The 13,714-nt window shown below is 47.0% G+C and overlaps 1 protein-coding gene across 1 annotated transcript in view; it reads right to left on the bottom strand.

Annotated features, from left to right (window-relative positions):
• The window catches only part of LOC106591301 (neuroligin-3), a 321,864-nt gene that overhangs the window by 268,447 nt on the left and 39,703 nt on the right, over positions 1-13,714 (bottom strand). The gene's annotated exons all lie outside the window — the stretch shown is intronic.

The raw sequence follows: 13,714 nt of genomic DNA, 5'->3' as shown, positions 1-13,714 counted from the left end.
TGGTTCTATCTCTAATGCCATGGACAGACCTTGGTTCTATCTCTGTATGGCCATGGACAGACCTTGGTTCTATCTCTGTATGGCCAAGGACAGACCTTGGTTCTATCTCTGTATGGCCATGGACAGACCTTGGTTCTATCTCTAAGGCCATGGACAGACCTTGGTTCTATCTCTGTATGGCCATGGACAGACCTTGGTTCTATCTCTGTATGGCCATGGACAGACCTTGGTTCTATCTTCAAGGCCATGGTCAGACCTTGGTTATATATCTAATGCAATGGACAGACCTTGGTTCTATCTCTGTATGGCCATGGACAGACCTTGGTTCTATCTCTAAGGCCATGGACAGACCTTGGTTCTATCTCTGTATGGCCATGGACAGACCTTGGTTCTATCTCTGTATGGCCAAGGACAGACCTTGGTTCTATCTCTGTATGGCCAAGGACAGACCTTGGTTCTATATCTGTATGGCCAAGGACAGACCTTGGTTCTATCTTCAAGGCCATGGTCAGACCTTGGTTCTATCTCTGTATGGCCATGGTCAGACCTTGGTTCTATCTCTGTATGGCCAAGGACAGACCTTGGTTCTATCTCTGTATGGCCATGGACAGACCTTGGTTCTATCTCTGTATGGCCAAGGACAGACCTTGGTTCTATCTCTGTATGGCCATGGTCAGACCTTGGTTATATCTCTGTATGGCCATGGACAGACCTTGGTTCTATATCTGTATGGCCATGGACAGACCTTGGTTCTATCTCTAAAGCCATGGACAGACCTTGGTTCCATCTCTGAGATCATGGTCAGACCTTGGTTCTATCTCTAAGGCCATGGACAGACCTTGGTTCTATCTCTGTATGGCCATGGACAGACCTTGGTTCTATCTCTAATGCCATGGACAGACCTTGGTTCTATCTCTGTATGGCCATGGACAGACCTTGGTTCTATCTCTAATGCCATGGACAGACCTTGGTTCTATCTCTGTATGGCCATGGACAGACCTTGGTTCTATCTCTGTATGGCCATGGACAGACCTTGGTTCTATCTCTAATGCCATGGACAGACCTTGGTTCTATCTCTGTATGGCCATGGTCAGACCTTGGTTCTATCTCTGTAAGGCCATGGACAGACCTTGGTTCTATCTCTAAGGCCATGGACAGACCTTGGTTTTATCTCTGTATGGCCATGGACAGACCTTGGTTCAATCTCTAAGGCCATGGACAGACCTTGGTTCTATCTCTGTATGGCCAAGGACAGACCTTGGTTCTATCTCTAAGGCCATGGACAGACCTTGGTTCTATCTCTGTATGGCCATGGACAGACCTTGGTTCTATCTCTGTATGGCCATGGACAGACCTTGGTTCTATCTCTGTATGGCCATGGACAGACCTTGGTTCAATCTCTAAGGCCATGGACAGACCTTGGTTCTATCTCTGTATGGCCAAGGACAGACCTTGGTTCTATCTCTGTATGGCCATGGACAGACCTTGGTTCTATCTCTGTATGGCCATGGACAGACCTTGGTTCTATCTCTAATGCCATGGACAGACCTTGGTTCTATCTCTGTATGGCCATGGTCAGACCTTGGTTCTATCTCTGTAAGGCCATGGACAGACCTTGGTTCTATCTCTGTATGGCCATGGACAGACCTTGGTTCTATCTCTAATGCCATGGACAGACCTTGGTTCTATCTCTGTATGGCCATGGACAGACCTTGGTTCTATCTCTAAGGCCATGGACAGACCTTGGTTCTATCTCTAATGCCATGGACAGACCTTGGTTCTATCTCTGTATGGCCATGGACAGACCTTGGTTCTATCTCTAAGGCCTTGGACAGACCTTGGTTCTATCTCTAAGGCCATGGTCAGACCTTGGTTCTATCTCTGTATGGCCATGGACAGACCTTGGTTCTATCTCTGTATGGCCATGGACAGACCTTGGTTCTATCTCTAAGGCCATGGTCAGACCTTGGTTCTATCTCTGTATGGCCATGGACAGACCTTGGTTCTATCTCTGTATGGCCATGGACAGACCTTGGTTCTATCTCTAAGGCCTTGGACAGACCTTGGTTCTATCTCTAATGCAATAGACAGACCTTGGTTATATCTCTAATGCAATAGACAGACCTTGGTTCTATCTCTGTATGGCCATGGACAGACCTTGGTTCTATACTACACAGTGCAATTGAAAAATGTCTGTTGCACGGTGGTAGCTATTTTAAGCTCTAGCTCCTCAGAGCTCCAGTACACATCACCAGGAGAGGAGAGATGGAGAGATGGGGAAGAGGAGAGATGGAGAGATGCAGAGAGAGGAGAGATGGGGAAGAGGAGAGATAGAGGGGGAGATGTAGAAGAGAGATGGAGGGAGAGATGAAGTGAGAGGAGAGATGGAGAAGAAAGATGGAGGGAGAGATGGAGGGAGAGATGGAGGGAGAGGAGAGATGGAGAGGAGAGATGGAGAGAGGAGAGATGGAGAGAGGAGAGATGCAGAGAGAGGAGAGATGGGGAGAGGAGAGATAGAAGGAGATATGAAGGGAGAGGAGAGATGGAGGGAGAGATGAAGGGAGAGGAGAGATGGAGGGAGAGATGAAGGTAGAGGAGAGATGGTGGGAGAGGAGAGATGGAGGGAGAGATGTAAGGAGAGGAAGGGAGAAGAGAGATGGAGGGAGAGATGTAAGGAGAGGAAGGGAGAAGAGAGATGGAGGGAGAGATGTAAGGAGAGGAAGGGAGAAGAGAGATGGAGGGAGAGATGGAGAAGAGAGATGGATAGAGAGATGGAGAGAGGAGAGATGCAGAGAGAGGAGAGATGGAGGGAGAGGAGAGATGGAGGGAAAGATGTAGAAGAGAGATGGAGGGGGAGATGAAGTGAGAGGAGAGATGGAGGGAGAGGAGAGATGAGGGAGAGGAGAGATGGACAGAGGAGAGATGCAGAGAGAGGAGAGATGGGGAGAGGAGAGATAGAAGGAGATATGAAGGGAGAGGAGAGATGGAGGGAGAGGAGAGATGGAGGTAAAGATGTAGATGAGAGATGGAGGGAAAGATGGAGGGAGAGATGAAGTGAGAAGCGAGATGGAGAAGAGAGATGGAGGGAGAGGAGAGATGGAAGGAGAGATGGAGGGAAAGGAGAGATGGAGGGAGAGATGGAGGGGAGAGGAGAGATGGAGGGAGGGAGAGATGGAGGGAAAAGAGAGATGGAGGGAGAGCTGGAGGGGAGAGGAGAGATGGAGGGGAGAAGAGAGATGGAGGGAGAGATGGAAGGGAGATGAGAGATAGAGGGAAGAGAGATGGAGGAGAAGACAGATGGTGGAGAGATGGATGGAGAGGATCACCTTGATACTTCAGAGGAGTTTTCAACATGTCAGTTACACAGCACTCTAAGATGAACTTTCAACAATGCTGATATTTGATATTTTGCGTAACAGATGGATTGATGCATTTATGCATTATCTGTCCATTTTATAATTTATTTTAATTTCTAAAGTGACTATGCAATAAATCTGTAAGGAATTCAGTATAGTGTGTATGTGTGTTTCGATAGGTGTGTGTGCTCATTGACGTCTCTACACGCCTATTCCCCCGATCTTGACATCTCAACTGGAAACCTGACAGTTAGAATGACCTTTGAGAGACGGTGACAAGGTGTTATCCTCCAAACCAGAATCCCAGCCGGTGTGTTTATGCATTAAAGATGGTGTAGCTAACGCCACAGACACAGCCTTTGATGTTCTCTGTGAAGCCAGGCCCCTGGAAGGGAGAGGGCAGCAGGAGAGAGAGGGAAGGGGACGGAGAGAGAATGAAGAAAGAGAGAAAGACTGAGATTAAAGAAAGAAAGAGGCAATCCAGAGAGCATTCCTCTCAGTCTATAACCCAGACTCCACACTCAATCTATAACCCAGACTCCCCTCTCAGTCTATAACCCAGACCCTCCTCTCAGTCTATAACCCAGACTCCACTCTCAGTCTATAACCCAGACTCCCCTCTCAGTCTATAACCCAGACCCTCCTCTCAGTCTATATCCCAGACTCCACTCTCAATCTATAACCCAGACTCCCCTCTCAGTCTATAACCCAGACCCTCCTCTCAGTCTATAACCCAGACTCCACTCTCAGTCTATAACCCAGACTCCCCTCTCAGTCTATAACCCAGACCCTCCTCTCAGTCTATAACCCAGACTCCACACTCAGTCTATAACCCAGACCCTCCTCTCAGTCTATAACCCAGACTCCACACTCAGTCTATAACCCAGACTCCCCTCTCAGTCTATAACTCAGACCCTCCTCTCAGTCTATAACCCAGACTCCCCTCTCAGTCTATAACCCAGACCCTCCTCTCAGTCTATAACCCAGACTCCACTCTCAGTCTATAACCCAGACCCTCCTCTCAGTCTATAACCCAGACCCTCCTCTCAGTCTATAACCCAGACTCCACTCTCAATCTATAACCCAGACTCCCCTCTCAGTCTATAACCCAGACCCTCCTCTCAGTCTATAACCCAGACTCCACACTCAGTCTATAACCCAGACTCCCCTCTCAGTCTATAACCCAGACCCTCCTCTCAGTCTATAACCCAGACTCCACACTCAGTCTATAACCCAGACTCCCCTCTCAGTCTATAACCCAGACCCTCCTCTCAGTCTATAACCCAGACTCCACTCTCAGTCTATAACCCAGACTCCCCTCTCAGTCTATAACCCAGACCCTCCTCTCAGTCTATAACCCAGACTCACCTCTCAGTCTATAACCCAGACTCCCCTCTCAGTCTATAACCCAGACCCTCCTCTCAGTCTATAACCCAGACCCTCCTCTCAGTCTATAACCCAGACCCTCCTCTCAGTCTATAACCCAGACCCTCCTCTCAGTCTATAACCCAGACCCTCCTCTCAGTCTATAACCCAGACTCCCCTCTCAGTCTATAACCCAGACCCTCCTCTCAGTCTATAACCCAGACCCTCCTCTCAGTCAATAACCCAGACCCTCCTCTCAGTCTATAACCCAGACCCTACTCTCAGTCTATAACCCAGACCCTCCTCTCAGTCTATAACCCAGACCCTCCTCTCAGTCCATAACCCAGACCCTCCTCTCAGTCTATAACCCAGGCCCTCCTCTCAGTCTATAACCCAGACCCTTATCTCAGTCTATAACCCAGACCCTCCTCTCAGTCTATAACCCAGACTCTCCTCTCAGTCTATAACCCAGACCCTACTCTCAGTCTCTAACCCAGACCCTCCTCTCAGTCTACAACCCAGACCCTACTCTCAGTCTATAACCCAGACCCTCCTCTCAGCCTTTAACCCAGACCATTATCTCAGTCTATAACCCAGACCCTCCTCTCCGTCTATAACCCAGACCCTCCTCTCAGTCTATAACCCAGACCATCATCTCAGTATATAACCCAGACTCCCCTCTCAGTCTATAACCCAGACTCTCCTCTCAGTGTATAACCCAGAATCTCCTCTCAGTCTATAACCCAGACCCTCCTCTCAGTCTATAACCCGGACCCTACTCTCAGCCTATAACCCAGACTCACCTCTCAGTCTATAACCCAGACCCCCCTCTCAGTCTATAACCCAGACCCTCCTCTCAGCCTTTAACCCAGACCATTATCTCAGTCTATAACCCAGATCCTCCTCTCAGTCTATAACCCAACCCTCCTCTCAGTCTATAACCCAGACCCTCCTCTCAGTCTATAACTCAGACCCTCCTCTCAGTCTATAACAAAGACCCTCCTCTCAGTCTATAACCCAGGCCCTCCTCTCAGTCTATAACCCAGACCCTCCTCTCAGTCTATAACCCAGGCCCTCCTTTCAGTCTATAACCCAGACCCTCCTCTCAGTCTATAACCCAGACCCTCCTCTCAGCCTATAACCCAGGCCCTCCTTTCAGTCTATAACCCAGACCCTCTTCTCAGTCTATAACCCAGACCCTCCTCTCAGTCTATAACCCAGACTCTCTCCTCAGTCTATAACCCAGACCATCCTCTCAGTCTATAACCCAGACCCTTCTCTCAGATTATAACCCAGACCCTCATCTCAGTCTATAACCCAGACCCTCATCTCAGTATATAACACAGACTCCCCTCTCAGTCTATAACCCATACTCTCCTCTCAGTCTATAACCCAGACTCTCCTCTCAGTCTATAACCCATACCCTTTTCTCAGTCTACAACCCAGACCCTCCTCTCAGACTATAACCCAGACCCTCCTCTCAGTCTATAACCCAGACCCTCCTCTCAGTCTATAACCCAGGCCCTCCTCTCAGTCTATAACCCAGACCCTCCTCTCAGTCTATAACCCAGGCCATCCTCTCAGTCTATAACCCAGACCCTCAACTCAGTCTATAACCCAGACCCTCCTCTCAGTCTATAACCCAGACCCTCCTCTCAGTCTATAACCCAGACCATCATCTCAGTATATAACCCAGACTCCCCTCTCAGTCTATAACCCAGACTCCCCTCTCAGTCTATAACCCAGACTCTCCTCTCAGTCTATAACCCAGACCCTCCTCTCAGTCTATAACCCGGACCCTCCTCTCAGCCTATAACCCAGACTCCCCCCTCAGTCTATAACCCAGATCCTCCTCTCAGTCTATAACCCAGACCCTCCTCTCAGCCTTTAACCCATACCATTATCTCAGTCTATAACCCAGACCCTCCTCTCAGTCTATAACCCAGACCCTCCTCTCAGTCTATAACCCAGACCATCATCTCAGTATATAACCCATACTCCCCTCTCAGTCTATAACCCAGACTCTCCTCTCAGTCTGTAACCCAGACTCTCCTCTCAGTCTATAACCCAGACCCTCCTCTCAGTCTATAACCCGGACCCTCCTCTCAGCCTATAACCCAGACACCCCTCTGTCTATAACCCAGATCCTCCTCTCAGTCTATAACCCAGACCCTCCTCTCAGTCTATAACCCGACCCTCCTCTCAGTCTATAACCCAGACCCTCCTCTCAGTCTATAACCCAGACCCTCCTCTCAGTCTATAACCCAGGCCCTCCTCTCAGTCTATAACCCAGACCCTCCTCTCAGTCTATAACCAAGGCCCTCCTTTCAGTCTATAACCCAGACCCTCCTCTCAGTCTATAACCCAGACCCTCCTCTCAGTCTATAACCCAGACCCTTCTCTCAGTTTATAACCCAAACCCTCCTCTCAGTTTATAACCCAGACCCTTCTCTCAGTCTATAACCCAGACCCTCATCTCAGTATATAACCCAGACTCCCCTCTCAGTATATAACCCAGACTCCCCTCTCAGTCTATAACCTAGACTCTCCTCTCAGTCTATAACCCAGACTCTCCTCTCAGTCTATAACCCAGACCATTCTCTCAGTCTACAACCCAGACCCTCCTCTCAGACTATAATCCAGACCCTCCTCTCAGTCTATAACCCAGACCCTCCTCTCAGTCTATAACCCAGGCCCTCCTCTCAGTCTATAACCCAGACCCTCCTCTCAGTCTATAACCCAGGCCCTCCTCTCAGTCTATAACCCAGACCCTTCTCTCAGTCTATAACCCAGACCCTCCTCTCAGTCTATAACCCAGACCCTCATCTCAGCCTATAACCCAGACCCTCCTCTCAGTCTATAACCCAGACCCTCCTCTCAGTCTATAACCCAGGCCCTCCTCTCAGTCTATAAACCAGACCCTCCTCTCAGTCTATAACCCAGACCCTACTCTCAGTCTATAACCCAGACCCTCCTCTCAGTCTATAACCCAGACCCTCCTCTCAGTCTATAACCCAGACCCTCCTCTCAGTCTATAACCCAGACACTCCTCTCAGTCAATAACCCAGATCCTCCTCTCAGTCTATAACCCAGACCCTCCTCTCAGTCTATATAACCCAGACCCTCCTCTCAGTCTATATAACCCAGACCCTCCTCTCAGTCTATATAACCCAGACCCTCCTCTCAGTCTATAACCCAGACCCTCCTCACAGTCTATATAACCCAGATCCTCCTCTCAGCCCTCAGCTAGATCTCTATACATTACAGTCTACTGCTGAGGTTCTGTCATTCACACTACGACCCTGAGACAGTTGTTAGCCCCCTGAGCTAAAGGCTAGCTTTTCAACTAACCCAGGCGGGTTAGTCTTATGTTACACGTGCGTATTCCACGATAAATAATCACAGTGCTGTACTACAAAAAGGAGTTGACCATGTGCCTCCCCTCATACATGTTATGGTCCATTCTTTAGATGAAACATCAGCATTAACATGGTTTCACGTTCCCATTTATTCTACGCCACTGAAGGCTATAAAGGAAAGCAGAAACAGCAGCCTTTCATCCTTAGTAACAGATCAGCCATTACAGCTGTGATCCTAATCTTGGAAAGGGGCTAAACAGTACCGTTCCAAAAATATCTGGGCTTCAAGAGGCATAATTCCTCTTCTCTAAGACATCAGAGAGAATGGGATAGTGTTGGGGCAGGGAGGGGAGGCCGTGTGTGTGTGTGTGTGTGTGTGCGTGCACATGTGTGGCTGGCTGTGTTGGAGAAAGGATGCAGTGAGGGCTGTATGGTGGAATGAATGTTAATCCCAACACAGGTGGAGCTCAGATCTCTGGCCCAGGAGCTAGGCTGGGGAGATGGAGGGGGTGTGTTTGTGTATGATTGTTGAGGTGTGTGTGTTGTGTGTAGGAGGGGTGGGGGTGGTCTGTGTGTATGTGTGTGTGTATGAGTGTGTGTGTATGTGTGTGTGCTCCCTACTCCCTGATTAGAGATCCAAGCATTTGGCAATCCAAGCCAAGTCAGTAACATACATATTCATTACTCAACCTCAGCAGTGGGGAGAGAGAGAGAGAGAGGGAGAGAGAGAGAGAGAGAGAGAGAGAGAGAGAGAGAGAGAGAGAGAGAGCCGGAGAGAGAGCCGGAGAGAGAGACGGAGAGAGAGCCAGAGAGAGACGGAGAGAGAGCCAGAGAGAGGGGACAGCTTTATTACAGGCCATACTGTTTCTAACTGTCTTAATCTCCCATAGAAACACAGTGACAGCACCATCAACAATAACAGAGGGATCTGTTGCAGCTCTGTAGAAGCCTGGGTCTGTACTTTGTCAATGGTAGGTTACGGGGGGGACTCTGGGGAGATTTACCTACTGCTCACCTCTTGGCCACAGTACAGTAGACTATATGATTACAGACCTTCTCTCTCAGCTCATTCACTGTCAAGCCACTAACACCTCTGTCTGATCACAGCCAAATTACGTTGTTCCTCAAAAGAACAGACATGGAAACAACCACACATTCACAGCCCAGTAAGCTGTACAACATCAGAAATTCATACAGATGGGCCCAAAACAGCACAGAAGAATACCAGAGAGCAACCTGTATGTTACGCTCATTGTTGGAATGAGACCAAGGTGCAGCGTGGTAGGCGTACATTTTAATTTATTTAAAAATGACACTGGAAAAAACAACAAAATTCAAAAACGAACGTAAAGCTATATGCAGTGCAGAAAGCAACTACACAAACAAGATCCCACAATCACAGGTGGGAAAAAGGGCTGCCTAAGTATACTGCTCAAAAAAATAAAGGGAACACTTAAACAACACATCCTAGATCTGAATGAAAGAAATAATCTTATTAAATACTTTTTTATTTACATAGTTGAATGTGCTGACAACAAAATCACACAAAAATAATCAATGGAAATCCAATTTATCAACCCATGGAGGTCTGGATTTGGAGTCAGACTCAAAATTAAAGTGGAAAACCACACTACAGGCTGATCCAACTTTGATGTAATGTCCTTAAAACAAGTCAAAATGAGGCTCAGTAGTGTGTGTGGCCTCCACGTGCCTGTATGACCTCCCTACAATGCCTGGACATGCTCCTGATGAGGTGGCAGATGGTCTCCTGAGGGATCTCCTCCCAGACCTGGACTAAAGCATCCGCCAACTCCTGGGCAGTCTGTGGTGCAACGTGGCGTTGGTGGATGGAGCGAGACATGATGTCCCAGATGTGCTCAATTGGATTCAGGTCTGGGGAACGGGCGGGCCAGTCCATAGCATCAATGCCTTCCTCTTGCAGGAACTGCTGACACACTCCAGCCACATGAGGTCTAGCATTGTCTTGCATTAGGAGGAACCCAGGGCCATCGCACCAGCATATGGTCTCACAAGGGGTCTGAGGATCTCATCTCGGTACCTAATGGCAGTCAGGCTACCTCTGGCGAGCACATGGAGGGCTGTGCGGCCCCCCAAAGAAATGCCACCCCACACCATGACTGACCCACTGCCAAACCGGTCATGCTGGAGGATGTTGCAGGCAGCAGAACGTTCTCCACGGCGTCTCCAGACTCTGTCACGTCTGTCATGTGCTCAGTGTGAACCTGCTTTCATCTGTGAAGAGCACAGGGCGCCAGTGGCAAATTTGCCAATCTTGGTGTTGTCTGGCAAATGCCAAACGTCCTGCACGGTGTTGGGCTGTAAGCACAACCCCCAGCTGTGGACGTCGGGCCCTCATACCACCCTCATGGAGTCTGTTTCTGACCGTTTGAGCAGACACATGCACATTTGTGGCCTGCTGGAGGTCATTTTGCAGGGCTCTGGCAGTGCTCCTCCTGCTCCTCCTTGCACAAAGGCGGAGGTAGCGGTCCTGCTGCAGGGTTGTTGCCCTTCTACAGCCTCCTCCACGTCTCCTGATGTAAAGGCCTGTCTCCTGGTAGCGCCTCCATGCTCTGGACACTACGCTGACAGACACAGTAAACCTTCTTGCCACAGCTCGCATTGATGTGCCATCCTGGATGAGCTGCATTACCTGAGCCACTTGTGTGGGTTGTAGACTCCGTCTCATGCTACCACTAGAGTGAAAGCACCGCCAGCATTCAAAAGTGACCAAAACATCAGCCAGGAAGCATAGGAACTGAGAAGTGGTCTGTGGTCCCCACCTGCAGAACCACTCCTTTATTGGGGGTGTCTTGCTAATTGCCTATAATTTCCACCTGTTGTCTATTCCATTTGCACAACAGCATGTGAAATTTATTGTCAATCAGTGTTGCTTCCTAAGTGGACAGTTTGATTTCACAGAAGTGTGATTGACTTGGAGTTACATTGTGATGTTTAAGTGTTCCCTTTATTTTTTTGAGCAGTGTATAATCCCCAATCAGAGACAACGATAAACAGCTGCCTCTGATTGGGAAACATACTAGGCCAACAAATAAATAGAAACATAGATATGCCCACCCAATTCACACCCTGACCTAACAAAATAGAGAATAAAAAAGGCTCTCTAAGGTCAGGGCGTGACACTGTAACCAAAATATCTAAACACTCTTAGATAACTTTCTGGATACCACATTCACTCACAGTAAAGAAGGCATCAATCTAGCAGTGAAAAACATCAACTATATATTCAGGCAAACGGCAAAAGAAGCACAATTGAAATTGATAAAAAACAAAACAAAAAATATCACAGATGACAACTGGTTTGATGCAGCTTGTAAAATTATAAGGAAAAAACTTAAAACATTATCCAACCAAAAGCACAGAGACCCAAATAATGGTGAATTACGCCTTCATTACTGTGAGACTTTAAAACTCTATAAACGTACACTCAGATCCAAAAAAGCACAGTACAACAGCAAGCAGCTGACACTAATTGAGGAGTCCATAAACACAAACAACTTCTGGCAAAATTGAAAAATAATAAAAAAATCTAAACAAGAGGAATTAGCGAAACAAAATGGTGACATATGGACAACCCATTTTAAAACACTCCACAACAACGTTCAAATTGACACACATGCAGAACAACGCCAAATTCATGAGAAGTTGAATGGATTAGAAAAAGCTATAAAGGACAATCAAAATCCATTGGACTCCCCAATTACTGACCAGGAGCTCTATAAGAAACTTCAGGCTCTCAAATTTAAAAAAGCATGCGGACCTGATGGCATCCTAAATGAGATGCTCAAACTCACTAGTGCAAAATTTCAATTGGCTATATTAAAAGTGTTTTGAGCCTGAGTGTAGGTTATTTCCCTGACATCTGGAATCAAGGTCTCATAACCCCAATCTTTAAGAACGGAGTCAAATTTGACCCTAACAATTATAGAGGCATTTGTGTGAACAGTAACCTGGGGAAGGTTTTCTGTAGTATTATAAATGTAAGAGTTCTAAACTTCCTTAATAAGCACAATGTCTTGAGTAAAAGCCAAATTGGATTTATACCAAAACATCGCACAACTGATCATATTTACACCCTATACACCCTGATAGATAAACATGTCCACCAAAATAATACCAAAATATACGCTTGCTTTATCGACTTCCAAAAAGCATTTGATTCTATTTGGCATAAAGGACTGTTCTACAAAGTTATTGAAAGTGGTGTAGGGGGTAAAACCTATGACATAATTAAATCAATGTATACTGGCAATACGTGCAGCATTAAAATTGTCAAGAAAAGAACAGAATTCTTTAACCAGGGGCCTTCGTCAGGGTTGCAATCTGAGCCCTGCACTCTTCAATATTTACATCAACGAATTGGCCACTATTCTAGAAAAATCCTCAGTCCCTGGTGTTAGTCTCCACAATTCAGAAGTTAAATGCCTGCTCTTCGCAGATGACCTATGCCTGCTGTCACCCACAGCACATGGCCTACAGCAGAGCCTGGACCTGCTAGAGCAGTACTGCCAGACCTGGGCCCTGACAGTAAACCCCAAAAAGACTAAAATAATGATTTTCCAGAGAAGATCCTGATCTCAGGGAATTAGACCAAAGTTCTCAATTGGTACAAAAGATATAGAGTACTGTACACACTACAATTACTTAGGTTTAAAAATAAGCTCAACTGGACACCTTAATGAGGCAGTGAATGAACTGAGAGAGAAAGCACGCAGGGCATTCTACGCCATTAAAAAGCAAATTCAAATTGAAATTCCTATTAAAATTTGGCTAAAACTAATTGAATATGTCATTGAACCAATTGCACTTTATGGCAGCGAGGTGTGGGGTCACTTGCAAAACAAGATTTCATCAAATGGGACAAACACCCCATTGAAACCCTGCATGCAGAGTTCTGTAAGATTCTCCTACATGTACAGGGGAAAACTACAAACAATGCATGCAGGGCAGAATTAGGCCAATATCCACTAATAATCAAAACTCAAAAAAGAGCAATGAAGTTTTGGAAACATCTAAAATACAGTGACCCCCTCTCATATCATTACCAAGCCCTGTAATGCCAAGAGCTGAGCAAAGAAAAGAGTCCCCTCATCCAGCTGGTCCTGGGGCTGAGTTCACAAACCTGTTCTACTAACACACTGAAGCCTCAGGACCAGAACATCCAATCAATCAGAATAAACCAAATTACAACACAGTCAAAACAAAACTACATTGCTTATTGGGAAACACAAGCACAAACACAAAGCAAAATGCAGTGCTATCTGGCCCTAAATCGACAGTACACCGTGGCTAAATATTTGACCGTGGTTACTGATCAAAACCTTAGAAAAACCTTGACAAAGTACAGGCTCAGTGAGCACAGCCTTGTCATTGAGAAGGGTAGACACAGGAAAACCTGGCTCCCTGTAGTTAAAGGCGGTGCAACCACTGCACCACAGCAGAACCTGAGACGGAGCTGCATTTCCTGACAAAATGTCAAAAATATAAAACAATTAGAGAGTGTCATTTTCCCAAATTTGAAACCCTTATTCAAGGTTTCAAAGACCTCTCTGATGAGGATAGGCTACCCGTCCTGTTGGGGGAAGACGCAGAGAG

Source organism: Salmo salar, chromosome 05, assembly GCF_965601325.2.
Source record: "Salmo salar chromosome 05, fSalSal1, whole genome shotgun sequence".
Lineage (NCBI taxonomy): Eukaryota > Metazoa > Chordata > Actinopteri > Salmoniformes > Salmonidae > Salmo > Salmo salar.
Note: the sequence above shows the minus strand (reverse complement) of the source record. Positions and strands in the feature narration are given on the sequence as shown.